This window comes from Panthera onca, chromosome C2, assembly GCF_046562875.1.
Source record: "Panthera onca isolate mPanOnc1 chromosome C2, mPanOnc1 haplotype 2, whole genome shotgun sequence".
NCBI lineage: Eukaryota > Metazoa > Chordata > Mammalia > Carnivora > Felidae > Panthera > Panthera onca.
The window spans coordinates 109346192-109374032 of record NC_138347.1 but is presented as its reverse complement, the minus strand read 5'-3'; positions in this window follow the sequence as shown (position 1 = coordinate 109374032).

Here is a 27841-nt window from a genome sequence, read left to right as displayed (position 1 = left end):
AGAAGATATTTGCAAACGACATGACAGATAAAGTGTTAGTATCCAAAATCTATAAAGAGCTTATCAAACTCAAAATCCAAAAAACAAATAATCCAGTGAAGAAATGGGCAAAAGACATGAAATAGACACTTCTCCATAGAGGACATCCAGATGGCCACCTGACACATGAAAAAATGCTCAACCTCACTCATCATCAGGGAAATACAAATCAAAACCACAATGAGATACCACCTCACACCTGTCAGAATGGCTAACATTAACAACTCAGGCAACAACAGATGTTGGCAAGGATGCGGAGAAATAGGATCTCTTTTGCATTGTTGGTGGCAATGCAAGCTGGTGCAGCCACTCTGGAAAACAGTCAGGAGGTTCCTTAAAAAACTAAAAATAGAACTACCCTACAACCCAGCAATTGCAGTACTAGGTATTTATCCATGAGAATCAGGTGTGCTGTTTCGAAGGAACACATGCACCCCCATGTTTATAGCAGCACTATCAACAATATCCAAAGTATGGAAAGAGCCCAAATGTCCCTCGATGGATGAATGGATAAAGAAGATGTAATATATATATATAATATATAATATATATATATATATATATATATATATATATATATTACATATATATATATATATATATTATATATTATATATATATATACACACACACACACACACACACACACACATACACACAATGGAGTATTACTTGGCAATCAAAAAGAATGAAATCTTGCCATTTGCAACTACGTGGATGGAACTGGAGGGTATTATGCTAAGGGAAATTAGTCATTCAGAGAAAGACAAATATCATATGACTTCACTCATATGAGGACTTAAAAGACAAAACAGATGAACCTAAGGGAAGGGAAACAAAAATAATATAAAAACAGAAGAGACTCATAAATATGGAGAACAAATTGAGGGTTACTGGAGGGATTGTGGGAGGGGGAATGGGCTAAATGGGTAAGGGGCACTAAGGAATCCATTCCTGAAATCATTGTTGCACTATATGCTAACTAATTTGGATGTAAAGTATTAAAAAACATTAAAATAAAAGAAATATATATATACATATATATATGTATATATATATATGAACCATAATCCTAACATTAGAAAGGAGAATTGTAAATTTGCTTATTGCAAAGTGGCATGGATTCCTGAAAGCATTCTCCCAACTATTGAGTTTCTAGCTTTCTTGTACAGACAATATATAATTTTACATATACTTTTTCACTGCTCCTCTTTTGTCCCTGGATGACTCAACATTTAGTTTAGATGTACCATCTAAATTTCTCTCTCTCTTTCTCTAAGATAGGCACTCCTTTCTGCTCCCACAGAAAGCTATGTACAGTGGCTACAGTGTCTGAAAGCCAAGATGTAAACGCTGGTTTTTCTACTCATTAACTTATAACTTTGAGAAGAAAATTAAAAAAAGGTAACCTCTCTCAGCCTGAGTTTTCTTATCTATAAAAACTAATGAAATAAATTAAAGCAAACACAAATAAATGGAAAGAAATCCTATATTTATGGTTTAGAAGGATTAATATTGTTTAAATGTGCGTATTATTCAAAGCAATCTACAGATTCAATATAATCCCTATCAAAATCCTAAAGACAGATTGTGAAGATGGCGGCGTAGGAGGACGCGGGGCTCACAGCGCGTCCGGCCGATCACTTAGATTCCACCTACACCTGCCTAAAGAACCCAGAAAACCGCCAGAGGATTAGCAGAAGGGAGTCTCCGGAGTCAAGCGCAGACCAGAGGCCCACGGAAGAGGGTAGGAAGGGCGGCGAGGCGGTGCGCGCTCCACGGACTGGCGGGAGGGAGCCGGGGCGGAGGGGCGGCTCGCCGGCCAAGCAGAGCCCCCGAGTCTGGCTGGCAAAAGCGGAGGGGCCGGACGGACTGTGTTCCGACAGCAAGCGAGACTTAGCGTCTGGGAGGTCATAAGTGAACAGCTCTACTCGGAAAGCGGGAAGGCTGGAGGACAAAGGGAGGGAGAGCTGCTGAGCCCCCGGACGGCAGAGCTCAGCTTGGCGGGGAACAAAGGCGCCAGCGCCATCTCCCCCGCCCATCCCCCAGCCAAAATCCCAAAGGGAACCAGTTCCTGCCAGGGAACTTGCTCGCTCCGCGCAAACACCCATCTCTGTGCTTCTGTGGAGCCAAACCTCCGGCAGCGGATCTGACTCCCTCCCGCTGCCACAGGGCTCCTCCTGAAGTGAATCACCTAAGGAGAAGCGAGCTAAGCCTGCCCCTCCAGCCCCCGTGCACCTTGCCTACACACCCCAGCTAATACGCCAGATCCCCAGCAACACAAGCCTGGCAGTGTGCAAGTAGCCCAGACGGAACACGCCACCCCACAGTGAATCCCGCCCCTAGGAGAGGGGAAGAGAAGGCACACACCAGTCTGACTGTGGCCCCAGCGGTGGGCTGGGAGCAGACATCGGGTCGGACTGCGGCCCCGCCCACTAACTCCAGTTATACACCACAGCACAGGGGAAGTGCACTGCAGGTCCTCACCACGCCAGGGACTCTCCAAAATGACCAAACGGAAGAATTCCCCTCAGAAGAATCTCCAGGAAATAACAACAGCTAATGAACTGATCAAAAAGGATTTAAATAATATAACAGAAAGTGAATTTAGAATAATAGTCATAAAATTAATCGCTGGGCTTGAAAACAGTATACAGGACAGCAGAGAATCTCTTGCCATAAAGATCGAGGGACTAAGGAACAGTCACGAGGAGTTGAAAAACGCTTTAAACGAAATGCAAAACAAAATGGAAACCACAATGGCTCGGCTTGAAGAGGCAGAGGAGAGAATAGGTGAACTAGAAGATAAAGTTATGGAAAAAGAGGAAGCTGAAAGAAAGAGAGATAAAAAAATCCAGGAGTATGAGGGGAAAATTAGAGAACTAAGTGATACACTAAAAAAAAATAATATACGCATAATTGGTATCCCAGAGGAGGAAGAGAGAGGGAAAGGTGCTGAAGGGGTACTTGAACAAATTATAGCTGAGAACTTCCCTGAACTGGGGAAGGAAAAAGGCATTGAAATCCAAGAGGCACAGAGAACTCCCTTCAGACGTAACTTGAATCGATCTTCTGCACGACATATCATAGTGAAACTGGCAAAATACAAGGATAAAGAGAAAATTCTGAAAGCAGCAAGGGATAAACGTGCCCTCACATATAAAGGGAGACCTATAAGACTCGTGACTGATCTCTCCTTTGAAACTTGGCAGGCCAGAAAGGCTTGGCACGATATCTACAGTGTGCTAAACAGAAAAAATATGCAGCCGAGAATCCTTTATCCAGCAAGTCTGTCATTTAGAATAGAAGGAGAGATAAAGGTCTTCCCAAACAAACAAAAACTGAAGGAATTTGTCACCACGAAACCAGCCCTACAAGAGATCCTAAGGGGGATCCTGTGAGACAAAGTACCAGAGACATCACTACAAGCATAAAACATACAGACATCACAATGACTCTAAACCCATATCTTTCTATAATAACACTGAATGTAAATGGATTAAATGCGCCAACTAAAAGACATAGGGTATCAGAATGGATAAAAAAGCAAGACCCATCTATTTGCTGTCTACAAGAGACTCATTTTAGATCTGAGGACACCTTTAGATTGAGAGTGAGGGGATGGAGAACTATTTATCATGCTCCTGGAAGCCAAAAGAAAGCTGGAGTAGCCATACTTATATCAGACAAACTAGACTTTAAATTAAAGGCTGTAACAAGAGATGAAGAAGGGCATTATATAATAATCACAGGGTCTATCCACCAGGAAGAGCTAACTATTATAAATGTCTATGCGCCAAATAGCGGAGCCCCCAGATATATAAAACAATTACTCATAAACATAAGCAACCTTATTGATAAGAATGTGGTCATTGCAGGGGACTTTAACACCCCACTTACAGAAATGGATAGATCATCTAGACACACAGTCAATAAAGAATCAAGGGCCCTGAATGATACATTGGATCAGATGGACTTGACAGATCTATTTAGAACTCTGCATCCCAAAGCAACAGAATATACTTTCTTCTCGAGTGCACATGGAACATTCTCCAAGATAGATCATATACTGGGTCACAAAACAGCCCTTCATAAGTTTACAAGAATTGAAATTATACCATGCATACTTTCAGACCACAATGCTATGAAGCTTGAAATCAACCACAGGAAAAAGTCTGGAAAACCTCCAAAAGCATGGAGGTTAAAGAACACCCTACTAACGAATGAGTGGGTCAACCAGGCAATTAGAGAAGAAATTAAAAAATATATGGAAACAAACGAAAATGAAAATACAACAATCCAAACGCTTTGGGACGCAGCGAAGGCAGTCCTGAGAGGAAAATACATTGCAATCCAGGCCTATCTCAAGAAACAAGAAAAATCCCAAATACAAAATCTAACAGCACACCTAAAGGAAATAGAAGCAGAACAGCAAAGGCAGCCTAAACCCAGCAGAAGAAGAGAAATCATAAAGATCAGAGCAGAAATAAACAATATAGAATCTAAAAAAACTGTAGAGCAGATCAACGAAACCAAGAGTTGGTTTTTTGAAAAAATAAACAAAATTGACAAACCTCTAGCCAGGCTTCTCAAAAAGAAAAGGGAGATGACCCAAATAGATAAAATCATGAATGAAAATGGAATGATTACAACCAATCCCTCAGAGATACAAACAATTATCAGGGAATACTATGAAAAATTATATGCCAGCAAATTGGACAACCTGGAAGAAATGGACAAATTTCTAAACACCCACACTCTTCCCAAACTCAATCAGGAGGAAATAGAAAGCTTGAACAGACCCATAACCAGCGAAGAAATCGAATCGGTTATCAAAAATCTCCCAACAAATAAGAGTCCAGGACCAGATGGCTTCCCAGGGGAGTTCTACCAGACATTTAAAGCAGAGATAATACCTATCCTTCTCAAGCTATTCCAAGAAATAGAAAGGGAAGGAAAACTTCCAGACTCATTCTATGAAGCCAGCATTACTTTGATTCCTAAACCAGACAGAGACCCAGTAAAAAAAGAGAACTACAGGCCAATATCCCTGATGAATATGGATGCAAAAATTCTTAATAAGATACTAGCAAATCGAATTCAACACCATATAAAAAGAATTATTCACCATGATCAAGTGGGATTCATTCCTGGGATGCAGGGCTGGTTCAACATTCGCAAATCGATCAACGTGATACATCACATTAACAAAAAAAAAGGGAAGAACCATATGATCCTGTCAATCGATGCAGAAAAGGCCTTTGACAAAATCCAGCACCCTTTCTTAATAAAAACCCTTGAGAAAGTCGGGATAGAAGGAACATACTTAAAGATCATAAAGGCCATTTATGAAAAGCCCACAGCTAACATCATCCTCAACGGGGAAAAACTGAGAGCTTTTTCCCTGAGATCAGGAACACGACAGGGATGCCCACTGTCACCGCTGTTGTTTAATATAGTGCTGGAAGTTCTAGCATCAGCAATCAGACAACAAAAGGAAATCAAAGGCATCAAAATTGGCAAAGATGAAGTCAAGCTTTCGCTTTTTGCAGATGACATGATATTATACATGGACAATCCGATAGACTCCACCAAAAGTCTGCTAGAACTGATACATGAATTCAGCAAAGTTGCAGGATACAAAATCAATGTGCAGAAATCAGTTGCATTCTTATACACTAACAATGAAGCAACAGAAAGACAAATGAAGAAACTGATCCCATTCACAATTGCACCAAGAAGCATAAAATACCTAGGAATAAATCTAACCAAAGATGTAAAAGATCTGTATGCTGAAAACTATAGAAAGCTTATGCAGGTAATTGAAGAAGATATAAAGAAATGGAAAGACATTCCCTGCTCATGGATTGGAAGAATAAATATTGTCAAAATGTCAATACTACCCAAAGCTATCTACACATTCAATGCAATCCCAATCAAAATTGCACCAGCATTCTTCTCAAAACTAGAACAAGCAATCCTAAAATTCATATGGAACCACAAAAGGCCCTGAATAGCCAAAGTAATTTTGAAGAAGAAGACCAAAGCAGGAGGCATCACAATCCCAGACTTTAGCCTCTACTACAAAGCTGTCATCATCAAGACAGCATGGTATTGGCATAAAAACAGACACATAGACCAATGGAATAGAATAGAAACCCCAGAACTAGACCCACAAACGTATGGCCAACTCATCTTTGACAAAGCAGGAAAGAACATCCAATGGAAAAAAGACAGTCTCTTTAACAAATGGTGCTGGGAGAACTGGACAGCAACATGCAGAAGGTTGAAACTAGACCACTTTCTCACACCATTCACAAAAATAAACTCAAAATGGATAAAGGACCTGAATGTGAGACAGGAAACCATCAAAACCTTAGAGGAGAAAGCAGGAAAAGACCTCTCTGACCTCAGCCGTAGCAATCTCTTACTCGGCACATCCCCAAAGGCAAGGGAATTAAAAGCAAAAGTGAATTACTGGGACCTTATGAAGATAAAAAGCTTCTGCACAGCAAAGGAAACAACCAACAAAACTAAAAGGCAACCAACGGAATGGGAAAAGATATTTGCAAATGACACATCGGACAAAGGGCTAGTATCCAAAATCTATAAAGAGCTCATCAAACTCCACACCCGAAAAACAAATAACCCAGTGAAGAAATGGGCAGAAAACATGAATAGACACTTCTCTAAAGAAGACATCCGGATGGCCAACAGGCACATGAAAAGATGTTCAACGTCGCTCCTTATCAGGGAAATACAAATCAAAACCACACTCAGATACCACCTCACGCCAGTCAGAGTGGCCAAAATGAAGAAATCAGGAGACTATAGATGCTGGAGAGGATGTGGAGAAACAGGAACCCTCTTGCACTGTTGGTGGGAATGCAAATTGGTGCAGCCGCTCTGGAAAGCAGTGTGGAGGTTCCTCAGAAAATTAAAAATAGACCTACCCTATGACCCAGCAATAGCACTGCTAGGAATTTATCCAAGGGATACAGGAGTACTGATGCATAGGGGCACCTGTACCCCAATGTTTATAGCGGCACTCTCAACAATAGCCAAATTATGGAAAGAGCCTAAATGTCCATCAACTGATGAATGGATAAAGAAATTGTGGTTTATATACACAATGGAATACTACGTGGCAATGAGAAAAAATGAAATATGGCCTTTTGTAGCAACATGGATGGAACTGGAGAGGGTGATGCTAAGTGAAATAAGCCATACAGAGAAAGACAGATACCATATGGTTTCACTCTTATGTGGATCCTGAGAAACATAACAGAAACCCATGGGGGAGGGGAAGGAAAAAAAAAAAAAAAAAAAAAGAGGTTAGAGTGGGAGAGAGCCAAAGCATAAGAGACTGTTAAAAACTGAGAACAAACTGAGGGTTGATGGGGGGGTGGGAGGGAGGGCAGGGTGGGTGATGGGTATTGAGGAGGGCACCTTTTGGGATGAGCACTGGGTGTTGTATGGAAACCAATTTGACAGTAAATTTCATATATTAAAAAATAAAAAAAAATTAAAAAAAAAAATCCTAAAGACATTTTTTACCAAATTAGAATAAAACAATCCTAAAATCCACAAAAGACCCCCCAAGAGCCAAAGCAATCCTGAGCAAAAAGAATGACATGAAGACATCACCTTTCCTGATTTCAAAATATGTTACAAAGTTATAGTAATCAAAATAGTATTTTACTGGCATAAAAAGAAAGGTATAGACCAATAGAATACAAAATAGATCCCTGAAATAAACCCACACATATATGATCAACTGACCTTTGACAAAGGTGCCAAGAATACACATTGAAAATGAATAGTCTCTTCAATAAATGGTGCTGGGAGAACTCGACAGCCATGTCCAAAACATAAATATCGGACCCTTATCTTATACCATACACAAATACTATCTCAAAGTGATTAAAAAACATAAATGCAAGAATTCAACTATAAAACCCCTAGAAGAAAACATGGTACAAAATCTTGACATTGGTCTCTACAATGATTTCTTGGATATGACACCAAAAGCACATCTACCAAAGTAAAAATAGACAAGTGGGAAACAAAGCTTAATTTAGCTTATTTTGCAAGGCTAACTTGATGTAGATCATTTCTTGCTTGTGTCTCTGGAAATGATAAGCAAAAACTTGAACTGTTTCCGAAGGGTGATATGAGGTGACCTCTGAATATTATAATATTATAACCAATCACTGTGAAGAATATACAGTCACTGCCTTCCCACTATATAGGCTGCTTTATAAAAATATGTCATCGAGCTTTATTCCATGTTCTGGTTTGAGTGCTCCTGGTTTGTAAACTGTCTTTTTAGTGTGTGCATCATACAATTTTATCAATAACTACTTCAGTGATTCATTTGTTTTACTTTGGCTATTTTGAACTTTGACAGAATACATCGATCTTAAAAACTCCACACAGCAAAGGAAACAATCAACAGAGTGAAAAAGTCAACCTAAAGGATGAGAGAAAATATTTGCAAACCATATATCTGATAAGGGGCTAATATCCAAAATATGTAAAGAATTCCTACAACTCAATATGAAAGTGACAACTCTACTTTAAAAATGTGTAAAGGGTTTGGATAGACATTTCCCCAAGGAAGACATACAAATGGTCAACAGGTATATGAAAAGGTGCTTAAAATCACTAATCATCAGGGAATATCAATCAAAACCACAAAATATCTCCTCTCACCTGTTAGTTTGGCTATTATCAAAAAAAGAAGACAATAAGTGTTGGTAAGGATGTGGAGAAATTCGAACACTTGCACACTGCTGGTGAGAATATAAAATGGTTCAGTCACTATGGAAAAAATGTATGGAAGTTCCTCAAGAAGTTAAATATAGAACTGCCATATCTTTGGCAATCTCATTTCTGGGTATATATAGATCTTGATTGAAATTAGGATCTTAAAGAGACAGGTAAACTTCCATGCTCAATGCAATATTATTCACAATAGCAAAGATATAGAAGGAAACCAAATGTCCATTGACAGATGAATGGATAAAGAAGATATGGTATATACATACAAAGGAATATTATTCAGCCTTTAAAAAAAGGGAAATCCTAACATTTGTGACAATATGGATGGATCTGAAAGACATCATGCTAAATGAAATGTCTGTCACAAAAGGATAAATACTACATGATTCCTCTTATATGAAGCATCTAAAAGAGTCCAAGGTATAGTAGACATTAGAATGGTGCTTACCAGGGGATGGGGGGAGGGCAAACATGGGGAGTCATTGTTCAATGGGTATAAAGTTATAGTTATACAACATGAGTAAGTCCCAGAGACCAGCTGTACAAAATAGTGCCCATATTTAACCGTAAGGTATTGTACACTTAAAAATTTTTTAGGGGTGCCTGGGTGGTTCAGTCGGTTAAGCGACCAACTTTGGCTCAGGTCATGATCTCGCAGTTTGTGAGTCCGAGCCCTGCATTGGGCTCTGTGCTGACAGCTCGGAGCCTGGACCCTGCTTTGGATTCTGTGTCTCTGTCTCTCTCTGCCTCTCCCCCACTCGTGCTCTGTCTCTGTCTCACTCTCAAAAATAAATAAATGTAAAAAAATTTTTTTTAATTTTTTAGAAGTGTAGATTTCATGTTTTCTTACCAAGAAAAGGGGGGAGATTAATGAAACTTTGAGGTGATGGATATATTTATTACCCTGACTGTCACATGAGTGCTTACATGTGTCCAAACTCACCAAATTCTATACATTAATTACGTGTGGTTTTTTTCATACCATTTATACTTCCAATAAAGCTAGGGAAAAAAGACAATACCTTGGATTTGAGAAATTTCCCATAATGCCAGCTATTGACATAGTTATTATTAGAATCCTTATGGTATTATTACATTGTGATTTGTGTTTGTTTACATTTCCCCTACTATGCTAAATGTTTCTTAAGGACAGGGAATATATTTTAGATAAAATTTATTTCACCTTCATTTTCTCTGGTTATATATAGAATTCTTGGTTGGCAGAAGTATTTTGTAGAGTGCTTTCTTTTTAAGATTTTGTTTCATTATTATTATTATTTTAATTTTTAGTGAGAGAGTGTGTGAACAGGGGAGAGGGGCAGAGGGAGAGAGAGAGAATCTTAAGCAGGCTCCACACTTAGCATAGAGCCTGATGTGGGGCTTGATCCCACAAGCCTGGGATCATGACCTGAACCAAAATCAAGAATAGGACACTCAACCAACTGAGCCACCCAGGGTCTCCTGTTGAACACTTTTAAAATAGCATTTAGTTGACCGAAGGCTTTTATTGTTTCTGTTGAGAAGTCTGCTGTAAGTCTTACTGTTGATCCTTTGAAAAGATTGTGCCTTTTGTTCTGTTTTTAAAATGTTCTCTTTGAGGGCACCTGGGTGGCTCAGTTGGTTAAGCATCTGACTTTGACTCAGGTCGTGATTCTCTGTCTCCCTCTCTCTCTACGCCTCTCCAACTTGTGCTCTCTCTCTCTCAAAAAATAAATAAACACTAAAATTTTTATTCAATGTTCTTTTTGTCTCTGGTTTTCAATCTTTTTGTCTCCGGTTTTCAACAATATAATTATGTCATTAAGGTTTGAAATTTTTATTTCCTTTATCGTTTGTGGGCCTTTTTCAATTTGTGAATTGATATCTTTCAGAGATAATTGAAAACTCTTAGTCATTAGATCTTCAAGTATTTCTGCCCCATTCTCTTTCTCATCTCTTTTTGGGACTGTAATCACGTATGTGTTAAACCTCTTCATCGAGTCCCATGTTTCTAATATTTGTTTCTGTATTTTTTTAATGTTTATTTTTTAGAGAGACACAGACAGAGCGTGAGCGGGGGAGGGGTAGAGAGAGAGGGAGACACAAAATCCAAAGCAGGTTCCAGGCTCTGAGCTGTCAGCACAGAGCTCAGCGCAGGATTCCAACTCACAAACTGTGAGATCATGACCTGAGCCGAAGTCGGATGCTTAACCAACTGAGCCATTCAGGCACCCCTATTTGTTTCTGTATTTTAAATTTTGTTTTTTCTATGTACTTTCTTCAGTTTGGATACTTTATACAGACCTCTCTTCAACCTGATGTTATTTAGTCTGTCTGTTTTTTGAGTCTCCTTACTCTAGCAAGGGATATTACACTGGGTCCTGAAGAGATCTTCATTATATTCAGTACTTAAAGTGAGGGACTTTTTCTTGTATATTTTACAGAAGTTCAATCGTGAGACACTAAAGAAATAAAATCTGGAGAAATACACCTAACTTTAATTCCTTACTGCAGTGGACTCAATGTGTTACCCCAAAATTTATAGGTTGTAAACTTCATTTCTAATATTTGGAGGTGGGGCTTTGGGGATGTGATTAGGTCATGAGGGTGGAGTCCTCATGAATGAGATTAGTACACCTATATAAGGGGTCTCAGAGAGCTCTCTTGTTCTGTCCACCACGTGATGTTGTAGTGAGAAGTCAGCAATCTATGAACCAGAAAGTGGATCTCACCAGACACCAAATCCATTGGTGCCTTGATCTTGAACTTCCCAGCCTTCATAACTGTGAGAAATAAATTACTGTTTTTTAATAAACCACCCAGTCGGTAGTATTTTGTTATGGTAGCCCAAATGGACTAAGACACTCTGTTTCATGGGTTATTATTCCTGTGTGGCATTCATTAACATTTTTCTCTCCTTTATTATTTTCAATGTTTTCTATGCTATTTAATCCTTTTGTGGGCCTGCTTCTAAAACTAAAACTAGGGGCACCTCAGTGGCTCAGTCAGTTAAGGGTCTGACTTTGGCTCAGGTCACAATCTTGCAGTTCATGGGTTTGAGCCCCACATCAGGCTCTGTGTTGACAGCTCAGAGCGTGGAGCCTGCTTCAAATTCTGTGTCTCCTTCTCTCTCTGCCCCTGCCCTACTCACACTGTTTCTCTCTCAAAAAATGAATAAACATTAAAAAAAAGTTTTAATAAAAAATAAAACTAAAACTAGATATTTACCACCAGCTTTATGAATTCTATTATAAATATAGAGAACCTGAATAGATATAGGCAGAGAGCTAAAAACTTTTCTAGTATGCTCTGTAGTAGAACACTTAGACAAAATAAGAATAAGAATAAGAATAAGAATAAGAATAAGAATAAAATAATAAGAAGAATAAGAGTAATTACACCTATTTTTCTTTCTGGGAATGGTGAGAAAGATAAAATATAACATAAGAAGAGAAAGAATGGAACATTGAATGAAAATTAACATCTTCAGCTTGGAACAGTCCTAAGTGTTTACTACGAAAAACTAAAAACCAAGAATCTTCTATGCTTTTAAAAATGTAACATTGGCACACCTCAATATCACTTAAACTCTTCTGGAAGAAGAGGCTTTGCAACATATGAGCATTTATAAACCTGAGACATGAGAGAATATAAAACCTGCATTTTTGGTTATGGTTATTCTGAATGGAACTAGGTTCATTCCAGGTGAATAAACATGACAGGGCAGCTTCAGAAGTGTTCTACATTTATTTAAGTAACTATCTACCCCTTAAGGAAAATATTTTACAACTTTAATGGGGCAGTGAGAAGAAATCATGCAAGTTATAATGCCTTCAAGTATAACAAAGGCCTGGAGACTCCAGAGAAGGAAAACATATGCTAAGAAACTATCCAGCTTGACAACACTTAGGAAACACTGAAGGAACAGGAACTTTCTGGCTCCTTCAACTGCCCTAACAAGAACTTCCACATATCATCTGCAGCCAATGCCAACTACAGTACCTACCCTAGAAAAATATGACAGATTCTGAGGAAAAAACAGATTTTATCCTCAAAACTGGAGGTAGAGTTGGCAGGGGTGCTGGGAAATGGGCAGGTATGCCTTCATGGAAAAAAATATGAGTAAATATAGTATAATTCTCTTGTCACTGGCTCATCAGACCAAAAATAATTTCTTCCCTCATAGTTCCTTGTTAGTGAGCTGCATAAATCCTTGACTATTAATGTTAATCATGTCCACAATTTATGAATTAAAAGAAAATAACTAATTTGTTTCAGAATTTCTAGGAAAATGTTCTGGATTTCATACCTCTCAGGTATCATCTCCTACCATCATTCTTTTGGCCACTAAATAAAGCATGTTAAGCATTAAATGAGAAATGAGAAAAGCTCCCTCCTGCATTCCCAACACCATGTTATGACTGAGCACAACCTTGCAAGATACAGTAGATTCAGAGACCTTTACAAATCCAAAAGCATGTCAATGTCTCCAACTATATGAGTGATCAGTGATGACATTAAGAAGAAAAATTGCTGAGAACCAACATGTTAGATATGTTCATAAGCACAGCATGAAAAGGACAAGCAGATGAAACTCTGATCTCCTTATCAAACAGAGGCAAGAACAGTTAGACTCAAATTTTCTTCTTGTGATGGTACAACCTCTGAGAAGTAACATTTTCAAAGGTTTTGTTTACCACTGTTGACTATAGGAGATTCTAAAAAGTGCAGTCATCAAAACAAGCTAAATGGCACAATATCAACTCCATCATCTGTAACCACTTGGATTTCAATTTTCACTAAAGGTCATTTCATTCTCCCCAACCCCACTCACCCCCACCACAACAGACCTGGTACTATCACCTCCATAGCTCTTTCTTTGTTCTTTAATGTAATAACTTGCTTCCAAAATATTTTGCATGACTAAAAAGAAAGGATTGAATAAAATATTATACTTTGCAAATCTCACTTGGCAAAATATGTGCATACAAATCAACATTTCTGTTAAAAGTCTCCAAATCCTTTTGGTCTCCCACTGAATTCACTCAGTGTCTCACATATGAATACATTCAGAGGAATAATGCTTTTGAGAAGTGTCTCACTTGATATTAATGGTTAAAAGAATAATTCAACAAGATGATCCCAGCTGTAAGCCTCATTTGAGCCTTCAAGATAGAGGTGGGGTTCAGTCATACCATTTTGTCCTAAAGCTGCCTAAGAGAAAAAGGCCTCTGGCCATGTAAGTGGTGCCATTCAACTCAAAAGAGGACTCTTTTATATATATATATATATATATATATATATATATATATATATATATATATCCTTTTTATATATAATGTATATATATCTATCTATATATGGTATATATAGATATAATTTATGTTTATTCATTTTTGAAAGACATAGAGAGACAGAGCACAAGCAGGGGTAGGGCAGAAAGAGAGGGGGACAGAGAATCCAAAGCAGGCTCCAGGCTCTGAGCTGTCAGCACAGAGTCCAACGTGGGGCTTGAACTCACGAACCGCAAGATCATGACCTGAGCCGAAGTTGGATGCTCAACCAACTGAGCCACCCAGCGCCCCAAAAGAGGACTCTTTACACACACACACACGCACACACTCATATACATCCTAGGAAGATGGTGTGGTAAAATGAACAGAGCCTGGATAGGCTTTATAATAGGGCAGAACCAAATTTGAATCCAAGCTCTTCATCTTGACTAAATCATTCAAACTTGTTGACCTTAAAGTCCTTCCTTCAAAAAATGGAAGTAATAATAACTACCTCTTGGAGTTTTGTGAGGACTAATAAGGTATTATGTGCACATGAACTTGGCACATAGTAAGCTCACATCCAGTGATGTTCATCACATCTTTCATCCTTACCATTCATTTCCCAGCTATAATAGGCTGGCAAGGAAAAATATAAGAACCCTAATTCAAGTAATGGTTCTTAAATTATATCCAGTCTTTTAAGTAGTGTGCCCTCTGTCCAGGAAAAAATAAACCACACATGTTCCTGAAACTCTAGTATTATTGGTTTCTCACAGAAAGGGTGGGTAGTAAAATCTAGATCCAAATTGTCTTACTGTCAGCCCATCAGACACATTGAGTCCAAAGGAATATATAAAGCAATGCATTTCCTCAGATTTGACTTCTGACTGGGTGGGACTTTAGTTCTTAACCCTTAATGCATCGCCTAAGAGACGGTAGAGAAATCTCTCCTACCCTAGCTTTATCTTCCCCAGGACTCCTTGGGAACAGTTTCCTCTTTCATTCTGTGCCTTTAGAATATTCTTTTTTGTGTGTACTGGTAATCATCTCTTCACCAAATGCTATCTAGAAGATTCCTGGGCAGAGCATTCTGGGAGGTGGAGAAAAGGAGGAGGAGAGGCACTCATGGATGTCTTCATTTAAGATGCAATAGCTTCCTAGTGATGAACACTTTCACACTTCCCAGAAAATCCTGTGGGCACCTCCAAAGTGTTCTTTAAAAAAAATTAAATATTTATTTGTGAGAGAAAGAGTGAGAGAGAGATTGAGAGAGAGAGAGCATATGCATAGGAGGGGCAGAGAGAGAGGGAGAGAGAGAACCCCAAGCAAGGTCCTAGCTGTCAGTACAGGATCTGATACAGGGCTCAACCTCATGAACTGTGAGATCATGACCTGAGCTGATATCAACAGTCAGACGCTTAACTGACAGAGCCACCCAGACGTCTCCAAAGTATTCTTATGTGTTTTTCCACTAGTGAGAAAAGAAGGAGAAAACGGATCCATCCTTCTATGCCCCTTCTATGGAAACCTCTCATTCATTCCTCACAAAAGCCAGTATCTCTCTCACTGGCCTTACTTGTGTGTGAAAAGGTACTAAGGTTTCTCCATATGTACTTTGCCTTCACCATTCAGTCTCTAGACTCATAGCCAGTCTTCCAGGACCAACAGCTTAGGCACCACTCTGAACCAACAGCGCTCTCTCTGTCACGTATACACACCAGAGGTCATTCTGCTTCCAGGATACCACTTACAATACCCATCCTGACACTGCTGGCTCCAGATCAGGTACTTTACAAGGAGCACACTTACTCCTTGATTCGGAATGGTAAAAACAATCTCCTCACACACCTGAGGAGAAGAATCACTAAGCCTGTAGGCTCTCCCCTTCAAGCATCATTCTCCCACTATACATCTTTTCCTACCCTTAGAGAGAGTAGAGGGGACTCTTCTTGACTTTGGGATACAGGTAAACTTTCTGAAAAATAGCACATTCTCCCCCTACCAGCTACCAGATAAACAGGAGAGCATTCTGAGCCCTGGCTTGGTCCAAACTTCAGACAAACTTTATCAATTTGAAGGTATCCTAGCTGGCCTTTCATTAGACTGAATTTGGGATTCAAATACTATTGAGTACCATCTATTAAGTACCCTGGATTGCTGATGCCTCTGCAGGTGACAAGGGACTAGTCACCTTAAAAAGTCACTAAACTTTTTAATTTCAAACAACTGAACCACTTTCAGTCGTAAACAGCTCTCAAAATTTCATCCTTGATCAGAATAGACCCAAGAGAAAGATCTTTAAACTGTTAGATTTTTTTTTCTGGACCTGTGTGATGTCCAGGGGGGAGGGGGAGAGGACAAACAGTCCATTACCTGGGGGAGGGGAGATGATAAACAGTCCATTACCACCAGTATATCACCAAGGTTCAGATGTATAGCCCTCAAACAAACAGACAAACAAACAAACAAGTCAAGGTCAATTAATTCTAGGGGTTTGTTGCTTGAATGATTTCCAGATGTGCTGCTTTCGGGGAAAATACTTTCCCTGAATACAGCAGATTCAGCAGTCTCATTTTATCACCACATTTCTCACCATCAGAGATGGAAGAATGACCCTAAGTATCTCCAGTGCATCTTTCCTCTCCATATGGCTCAAGTTATCATGCAGTATCCTGGATCCTAGAAGGGACTATTTTCAAATACCCCATCTATGGTGCACTCAGTGACTTTATAGGACACTTCATTTCTGGAGCAGAGCCCTCCTGGTCCTGGAAAAGCCATGTACCTTCCCTGTTACAGGGTTCACTTTTCCACCTTTGTCCACTGCCCCTGGCCCCAAAGTTTCTCACTGGGGATCTTGCCCACCCCATTCCCACAGGGGCAGTGGTGAGGAGTCTTGCCTGACAAAAATTCTCAGCAGAATGTAGGCATCTTTTCAGGGCTTATCTTGTCTTCCTCAGTCATGGGTCTGGTAACATTCAATTCTCCAATGTGAACCTGAGAACAGGGACTCCTTTTCCAATGGTCTGAGGCATTCAGAATCTGCGGCACAGTATACTGATCCACTTTTGCCCATTTGTTTAATATTATTAAGCTTTCTTACAGAACCTGTCTCCTTCCATCATCCTAGCACTTTTTATGTCCAATGCTAGGAAGTGCAAGGGAAAGGAGGTAAACCATGGCCTTCCACTCACAAACACACACAATCTTGTACATAACTTGAAGACACACATTCACTGCCTGTGTAGTTTGCTAGGGCTGCCATTACGAAGTACCACAAACTGGGTGGCTTGAACAATGGAAATTTACTGTTTCACAGTTCTGGAAGTTAGAAATCCAAAATTAGGGTGTCAGCAGGGTGGATTCCTCCTGAGGGTGGAGGGATCTATTCTGGGGCTCTCCTTGTGGCTTGCAGATGGCCATTTTTGCTCAGTACCTCTTCACATTGTTTCTCTTCTATCTGCATCTATCTCTAGGTCCAAATTTCCCTTTTTATAAGGGACACCAGTCATTTTGTATCAGGACACACCTTTGATTACCTCTGTAAAGACCCTAGATATGTTTTGGGCGGGGTTGGGGCTCACACAATTCAACCCACAACACTGCCCATTCATAGACTCTGTTGAAGAATGCCCAGACTAAAGCATCATCCTGGTATAAGACTGAGACTCTAGTGGCAATTAGAAAAGAATTTTTCAACAAAACAAAACAAAATAGAATTTTTTCTAGTTCTTATGTTGATGCTTAGTCAACAACAAAAAACTATACTCCCACCCATGGATTTATCGATCACATCAATTACATAGCATCTATAAATATTATTTTATTCCAAGTTTCTGTATTTAATGCGAATCCTTTCTGGCATCTTAAAGCTCAACTTTTAAATAGGTAGTTTAAAAAAGGCTCTTGGTGTTTTTTCAATTAATTTTGTTCACAATGGACATAATTATGGGATTTTTTTGGCTGAAATTTATTAACTGTAATGAATTAACAATATGTGCTGAATAAGTTGCCAGCATGAATAAAGTTGCATATAAATGAGTTTCCCACTTACCAATTTTCTGTTTTGTACTGCCTGGGCAATTATCAACATGCTTTTGTACTCATCAAGACCAAGAAATTATCATTCACATATGTAACTAGTTTAACTCGGGGCTCTGGGAAGTTCTTTAAAAGCTATTAGGAACTGGGGTGCCTGGGTGGCTCAGTCAGTTAAACCTCTGACTCTTGATTTTAGCTGAGGTCATGATCTCATGGTTTGTGAGTTCAAGCCCTGTGTCAGGCTCCATGCTGGCAGTGAGGAGCCTGCTTGGGATTCTCTCTCTCTCCCTCTCTCTCTGCCTCTCCCTCACTCTCACTCTCTCTCTCTCAAAATAAATAAACTTTTAAAACAGTTATTAGGAACTTTTAAAGAAATGTTTGATGGAATTTGAAAAAAGTCACCTATTTTAGAAGTTTGTTCTTTGAAAAAATAACCCTTCTTGCATTGTCCTTTGAACAAATGGCACTGTAAGACAAATTAAGCCAGACAGGCAATAAGCCTTTTAGAAGGAGTATTGGTTTTACACAGATTTGAAATTTCAGAAGCACATCTGCCCCTCAGGACAAGAGTCTATTTCAAAAACTAGGATCATTTTTAGCTTTCAGCTTTTAAGTTTTGATAAAGCCTAAATCCTATCCCCCCTCCCCTGCCCTGCAAATCCTCTGACTTAGAATGATTCTATCTTTCCATAAAGGTCTAAATACTTTTTTTATTTTCCCATGCAAACTCAAAAGAATTCCAGAAATTCCCTCAAATGAAAACCCATTGAGAAGAACCAATGCTGAGAAGCAATATGAGTTCTTTCTTCTCTCATATTTAGGTGAAGACCCTGAAGCACTGAGTGACCCAAAGTTTTCAGGATGAGGTCATCTGAACCTCAGATACTTGAATCAGGCCAATTCTAGACAGTGCAGAAAGGGGAAGTAGGCAGAAAACCCAGGAGAATGAGTCATAATAACTGAGACAGCTTGTTAACATCTAATATCACTTTGGGGTATAGGTAGTTAATATCATTCTACACTGACTTTATTGGACTTAGTATCTATTTTCAGAAATGTGCCCCAGATGATCTACCAGCCTATTTATCTGTTCTCAATACTATTCAGTCTGAACATTCGACAGGGTTGACCCGTTTGAACTCACAGCAAGCACAGCTATGCCTGGCGTATCAGCTATAAGTCTGTGAAACTGACAGTCTAGCTCACCTGGTTCCTAAGAACAACCCTTATTTCTATCCCTACATCTTTCCCTCCGGGTTCCCCAACCCAGGCAACAATTCCTGTTTTGCCCAGGTTAATCCAACAAACACAGTTACTAGCATTTCAATGGTTTGGGATTTGTGAACAAATTTGCATCTCAGTTTCTTCTTCTGGGAAATTATGGATGATGTATCAGTATTTAGCAGTTGTATAAGCAATTTAATCATCTCAATTTGTGAGTTGGTGAGTTGGTGTTCCAGTCTCAAAGGAAACTTTTACATAGAATGGCTGGTAGTAGGAAATGCCTCCTTTTGGATCATGGTTCAGATGGTTGTGGGTTTCCACTTTAGTTTCTGATTTAGTGGAAGCTGGAAGTGAAATGTGATCTCAGAGCATTTGCTAACTGAGCAGGTGATTTTCAGTTCTGTGACTGGGTTCTGTTCTCCCATGTTTTTCCTCAAGTCAGTTATTGGATATTGGGGGGGGGGGGGGTTCTCATTGTTCCACATATTAGCCAGAATTTTCTGAAGGAACAAAACCAGTAGGGGATATATGTAGAAAGAGATTTATTGTAAGGTATTGGCTTACATGATTATGGGATGAAGTTCCATGATCTTCGGCTACAAGCTGGAGCCCCAGCAAGGCCAGTGGCATAGTTTGAAGTCCTGAGAGCCAGAGAGTCGATGGTGTGGACTCCAGTCTGGCTCTGAAAACCTGAGAGCTAGGGGAGGTGAGGGCAAGAGAAGATTGATGTCCAGATGTCCAGGCAGAACTAATTCAGCTTTCCTCTACCTTTTTGTTTCTTGCAGGCCCTCAACAGATTGGATGAAGCCCACTCACACTGGGGAGGGCCATCTGCTTTACTCAGCCCACCAATTCCAATGTTAATTTATTCCAGAAACACCCTCATAGAAACCCAGAAATAATGCTTAACTGGATATCTGGGCATCCCATGACCCAGGAAATGTTACACATAAAATTAACCATCGAAGGCTGTGTCCCCAGGGATTGCCACATGAAAAACAGCTTAGTTTCCATTGACTTGCTTCCTTTAAGTTTCTTAAAGGAAATGGGGGTTTCTTTTTCATAAGCATTTACATTGCTTATGTATTTCTCAGTAAACCAACAATTAGCAACACTGGGACCAGTACATATTTGCAGCCAGCAGTACTGCTTCATGCAGATTTAATTTGCTATTTTTAAATGGTATGTGCAGCACATAAACTAACTTAATGCTTGCTTTCATTCCCCTATCTTGTAAAGCAAGATAATAAGACAGAACATTGAAAATTCTCAATTCACTCAGGTTAACTTGACCTAGAATTATATTCTTGATGAAGGCATGAGGCAGAATACCAACATAAGAGAAAAGGAATAGAACAGACAAAATGAGAAGTCATATTCTTTCAAGATAGAAAAAAAAAAAGATAATTGTCCTTCCACAACTGCACATAATTATACCACACTAAATTGTGCATAATATTGGAAATACATTCCAATTACTTCAACAACCCTTAAATTCTCTAAACAATATGTTTTCTAAAAACTTTACTATATACAGTTTGGAATACATCTTTTCTCCCTTTTGCCCCCCCTCCTTTATTTTATTTATTTTTGTGCTTTCTTGGTAAAGGTTTAGTGGTATGAAAATAGAGGGTATTCATAAGATCACAGTAAATCATTCTCTCCTTATATATCTTACATTATGGTCCAAAGAGTAAAACAAAAATTTAAGCACCAGGTTAAATCAATAATACTCTAAAGGAATTTCAGTGGTAGTTAAGTTTTTATGGGGAAAAGACAACATTAAGTACAGTGGTTTATAATTACTGGAAGAACTACTACTTATGAAATTGTTTTCTCATTAGAGAGTAATTTGTATTCATTGTAAAACATTTTATGTTTAATTATATGTAATTTTCATATAAAATTCATCTATGAAAATATACCTACAATGTAAACCATTTTATAAATGACTTTTTCTTCCCTTAGCTAAGTTTTTCTTTCTTATAATTAATACCTTTGGGCAAATTTTAAAAATTGCTCTCCACAAAGGCTAATTTATAAATCTACCAGTAAAAAAATTAAAATCTTCTTTCCCCTATATTAGTTATGATCTTCAAAATACAGATCTATTCTGACAACATGATCATTTAGAAAAGTAGTTCATTATTTTGTTTTGAATGTCTTTGGTTATAAGTTGTAAAATTTATTTGTTGTTACCAATTTAATGACTGTTTCCTTTACATGTGTTGTCTCTTGGGGTATTCATTTACCTTGTTTTCAGTGGCATGTAAGAGCTCTTTATGTATTAATATTATTAACCCTTTGTCTTTCATAAATTTTATAAAAAATCTTTTTTCTCACAGTTTATCATTTGTCTTTATATTTTTAAAGTGTTTTTAATGTCCTAAAGTTTTAAATTTTCATGACATCAAACCTATTTATTGTACCTTGCTATTTCTACCTGTGGTGTCTGTCTGAGCAGGGACTTCTCTACCTTAAATCTATATAAATATTCATCAAAATTTTCTGCAGCTGTTATGGGTTTATTTTTTATACTTATATCTTTAATTCATCTGGAATTTATTCAGATTTAAATGTGAACTAGGAAGCTACCTGCTCCTCTGCTCTCCACCCCCCCACAAAAGTTAGTCAATTGGCCAAGAATTTATTAAATAATTCATACTTTCAACCTAGATTTAAACCTCTTCATCACTCTTCTTTATTCTAAAAAAACCTCCTATACATAGATCCCTCCTTAAGATCATTCTGCAATTTTTACTGTTTCCGTTTTTTTAATCCATTGTTATCTGATTGAGATTACATTATATTTTTGATTTATATATTAGGGAGACTGACAGTTCCACAAAATCAAGTCTTCCCTTCAACAGCTAATCAAGTCATGCATGTCGTTCAATAAAATATTTTAGCTTTCTTATATAGAACTGGTTGGATAAACATTTAATGTTCTTAGCAGCTATTTGGAATTTAATCACTTTTCCCCTTTTATTTTCTATTTTATTGTTGTTGCTATGAGAAAGGTATTTTGTTTATTTGTTCATTTGTTTGTTTATTTGTCTACTACACTCCTGAGGATTCTTAGCATAGGAGAAAGGACTGGTGGTATTGAAGAAATTCAGAATTACCTTTGTTTTTTTTTTAAGTTTATTAATTTATTTTGAGAGAAAGAAAGCACAAGCGGGGGAGGGGCAGAGAGAAAGGGAGAGAGAGAGAATCCCAAGCTGGCTCCACACTGTCAGTGTGGGGCAGGACTCAGGGGCTGGAACTCACAAACTGTGAGATCATGACCTGAGCTGATATCAAGAGTTGGACACTTAACCAACTGAGCCACCCAGGCGCTCCCAGAATTACTTTTAGTTACTATGGTTTGATGCTTACAGTGATTGAAAGAAATAATCGAATTTCTGTTACAGATTAGTGAAAATAAGGGTGAAATTGTTTTTCCATCCAAGCTGATGACCCCAGGCTGTCCCTGGAGTTTTTTGCCAGGTCAGACTATGATGAGAGAACATGCCCTTAACAACTGTTTGCCTGGAATACATTTTTTATTCCTTTATTTTTCAGTCTTTCTAAGTCATTTCATTTTAGATAGCTCATGTACACATCACTCATAGACTTTAGTACAGCCTGAGAGTCACTCACAATTATGAGTATCGAACTACTCAAGATTTATCTCCGCAATCTTACTCTTCCGTGATTATTTTTCATGCTGTGATTTCATTTTGTTTTGTAATTTGTTGCATTTTTGCCTCATTTAAAAAATAAATTTAGAAGTTTTATATAACCAATTTCTAGCCTTCCAGACTTTTAAAATACATTTGAGCTTGTATTTTTCTGTCATCGTTACCTTCAACATAACGTGAACCTAACAACAAACATTAAGGCAGGCATAATTGAAAGGATGTTTATTTGTCTCTCTTCCACCCCATTCTACTTTTTTACCCACAACAAACAGAAAGGAGAAAATGAAGGGTGGGAGAAGTTCTATCACCTATCACCTTGGGTCTTGGTCGGCACCAAGAGATAGAGAACACGCAGCTAATAGGACAGGACAGAACGGTTTTCCTACACTTCTTTGCGGATGACATGTAGGGATGCCCCTTATAGAATTCTGAGTAAGAAACAGTCCATGGAACCTATTTCTTTTTTATTTAGCTTGCTTAAGATTGCCATGCCATTAACTGACTGTAGTCTGATATATCATGGGCATGGCCAGGAGCCTGGTCTACAGTAGTAGTATTTTACCCAGTGTGAGTCTCCATTTTTCTTTCCACTTGGGTCTCCTTGCCTCTGGCTTGAAATACAAATTTTAGTTAGAGTAATATATGCCCTCCCCTGCCGTGCACCATATCAGCACCAACTTATTAGCTAATGACTTTGTCATCATCTTGGTCAGTTGACAAACATGTGTAAGCATATATAAGTTTATACCTATGTAAATACACACATCAATACAAACAACTTCTATTTCACTATTTATATTTCAAAGACAGTATAGAAATGTAATTAAAAGTATGGAACTGGGAGCTAGATCTTCTAGGTTCAAATCCCAGTTCAGCTATTTACTGACTAAAAATTTGAGCAAGATTTTTAACTTCCTGGGACACCTGGGCAGCTCAGTCGGTTGAGTGTCTGACTTGGGCTCAGGTCATGATCTCACAGTTGGTGACTTGTCAGGTTCACTGCGGTCAGAGCAGAGCCCACTTATATCTTCTTTCTCCCTATCTCTGCCCCTTCTCTGCTTGCAGTCTCTCAAAAATAAATAAAACATTTTTAAAAAAACTTTAAAAATAAAGAGTTTTACTTCCCTATGCTTTAATTTCTCTGTAAAATGAGAATAAATAATGATATCACCTATTTCATGGGGTTATTGCAAAGATTACTTGCTGACCCATGTAAAGTGTTTAAAACAGCACATAGCACATAGTAGGTATTCAGAAAATGTTAGTTATTACATACTGTACACATAAAACAAGGAATGTTCACAATTAGTGCTTATAGCATTCTGGAGGTGGGGTTAGTCATCACAAGGTGCCGACGCTAGAAAAGGGGAGCTTCCAACAAGTTGAGGTTTTCCCCAAAAGCCGTTTTGACCTCACAAAGTGTTGATAGTCTTTGACCCCATCCAGTTTGTGACACCAGATGAGGGGAACCTGGGGAATTGTACAATCCCAAGAATGCACTGATGCCATAGTTCTTTCAACCCAACCCCCTTCTTACAGTGCTTGATTTGTGAAATGGTGATGGTGCACTGCATTCTAGAAACCATAGACTTCACACTTCCTGCGCTGTATTTCTCAGGGGGTAAAGAGTGAAGTGAGATTGAGATCTTTAAAATAATCTGGGGGCAGGTTTGGGAGAACATTCTTCTAGTCTTCTTAGAGAAGCAAGTGTCTTTTTTGGTTGGTATAGACTCTGGCTCCCTGAGGCAGACAGAAGAGATATAAAGTGTATTCCTACTGTTTTTTATGCTGCTTTTGTTTCCAGAATAAAATACTGAATTTTTCCCTCAGCCCAGCTCCATTTGCTTTAAACTTAGTACATTTCTTTGCAGTTTATTAGAACTGTTTTTAAGTTTCAGCTTTTGATTGTATTGCAATCCTTTTTTTTTTTTTTTTTAGTCTGTTGTCATAAGCAATTTAATTGGAAGCTGTTAGACAGTTGTCATTTGAAACAGGAGCCTCTGCTATCATCTCTTCTGTTGTTTAACTGTTATTAAAGTCCCAGATAATGTGCATGATTCTGAAATACACAGTAACAAGTGATTTAGTGGTTTCGTTTTTCTGCCTAGAGTCTGAGCAGTTGATTCTTTGAAAAATAAGCCAAGTTGTAGTTTGTTTTTCAGGAGGGAAAATTTTTCACAATCACGCCCTAGTTTCCTACTCATTTGTAGTCTACGGTTTTGATTGGGAGATCTGAAAAACTCTGTATAATGGAAACTTATTTTAAATTACTCTGAGTTATCAAGCAAGAACCATCATTTTTCATCTTATCAGCCAAACAGACCTGTTCCCAGGAGGTTGCTTGATATTAGATCTCAGGAAATGCTCAATTTTCTCCAGAATAGGAAGTTGTGATTGAATGCAACTATGCCATCAGCGACTGTGATTCAGAGCCCCCAAGAGGGGAATTCAGGAGGTTGTGTTTCAACAGCATAGTGATCTGGGGCAAATATTTGATGCTTCTATCCTTGGACATTGAGAACACTATTGTCATACACGTTGACTTTGAACTCAACAACAATTTCCCTACTTCTTTTTCTAATCTGGCAGAGCCTGCCTCTCATGAGAGAGGCTGAAAATGCCAGACGCTTATTTGCCATCCTCCCTTGCAGCCAGGGGGAGGAATAATGGGAATTATTCTGACTAGTGAGGAATAATGGGAAGTTTGATGTGAAGAACAATTTTCTTCTTTGATTAAGAAATCAGGGTGGGAACTGAAAGAGAAAGAGAGGACTTACTCCTCCTGATAAAAAGAGGCAAGGAGAACCTACCCCTCTCTTCCTGCTTCTGGATATTGGCATGAGGATATGATATTTGGAGCTGCTGTAGTCATCTTGTGACCAAAAAAATGTCCCTGACAAATCAGGGACGCCAGATAGGAAAGACAGGAAGTGCTTAGGTCTTCAATAACTGCTGAGTTACTAAAACAACCCTGGGACTATGTACCTCCAAATTTTCTACTGGGGAAAAACTAAGCCCTTGAGAGAACTTACTACCTCTGGTTGCCAATATCCTGTTCTTTTCTACTTCTGGACACACAGGACACAGCACTTCTCTGCCACCAAAGCACGGCCCTGTGACTTGAAATGAACTGTGACTGGAAGCCGATCTTCCCTGCAGTGGTAATCAGGGAGCACATACACTGAGGGAGGCACCTAATATCCAAGCAGCCTGGAATGATGAGCCAATGCCTAAAAACAGTTCCTGTGGAGCACTGCCTGGACTCTCAACCACTTGAGCATGAGTGAGAAATAAACTTATGTTGTGTTAAGCCACAGGTGGAGGCTTGTGTTGTTACCATCACATAATATAGCCTATGGTGCCTGATATGCTGCTAGTATAGCTGAAAGCATCCTAATTGATACAACATGTACAGCAATTTGCAAACAACCATTTTTGTAAAATGAGAGGGTTGCATTCATGGTGAAATGAGTATCTACCATTTTTGCCTGCCTAGCCTTCAACCTCCATCTTCTAGTAACAATTTTGCTTAAGGGAACCACTGTAGCAAACATGTCTTTCCTGGACCTTGTCTTCTCAGCACTCACTTCTACTCACAGAAAGCTTCTCATTGCAAACTCCTAGGTCTCTTTGCCAGAAAACTTTTTTCTAGTTGTAATAGCATGTTCAATTCATACACAAGATAAGCCAGTAGCACCCAAAAGTTAATGTTCCAGAAGCCCTCAACAAATGTTTTAAAGGAATACAGTTGGAAAATATCCTACCTTCCTCATCTCTCAGTTGAGATAATTCTGATATGTGTTCTACACTGTATCCTTATACGATCAAAGTCCAGTTTTCCAGAGTGGGAACTGCTTTGGTAACACATCTTTTATTGGCTTCTTTCCCTTCCCTGTCTCTCTTCTCCAGTCCCAAATAAACCTCTCTGGGATCAGCTCCCAAATAAACCACTTGTTCTTGGATCCATGTCTCAGAGTCAGACTCCGGGGGAACCCAAACAAGACACTATCTCCTCCCAAGTGAACCCAATCTTTTTGGGACTGTCAGTCAAGGTGCATTACCTGCTCTGTCTTTGATATTTGGATCTCAAATGCAATCACATAAAGATTATCTTCAGGGAGGCAGAAGCTTTTCCAAGGGTCTACTCATTAGTTCCTTCTTTATAGATTTCTGCAGTTCCTCTAACACCTGTCTTTTTTGAGCCAGATTTCTTAGTTTTTTTTTTCCCCAGTCTAAGAGTTACTCCATATCCTTTCAATAAATTCATTTTAGGATGAGATAGCTACAATTGCTTTCTCCGACCTGCAGTCAAAGAAATCAATGAATATAGATGATATATTAGGCCTCTTTCAGCTATAAAGATTTTGTGATAAAAATGAATGAGTTATAAATAGTATAAGAGCACTAAATGCTATATATTTATTATTCATAAGATAAAATCCATGGAAGTCACTTTAAAATACCAGTGTTTTCATGTTTCTTCACATTTTACTTGAAATGGTATCTCTAGCTGATGAGAATGTCTTTCTAATATTTTAACATAATTCCCACAAACAGCTATTAATACAGAAGAGCAAAATAAATTGATGGTCATGGTGGTTGCTGTTGTTGTTTTGTTTTTATCTGGGGTGGCTATTAAGTTCTCATCATCTGGTGTAGAATCTTAAATTAAATGTATTTAAGAGTAAAAAGTTCTTAAGAGATTTCCATGCAAAGAAATCCATAATGCTACAATCATAGAGAAATTTTATTTATGCTAATCTTACATACCTGAACATGAAAATTCATAGAGAAAAGCTATTTAAATATGATTTA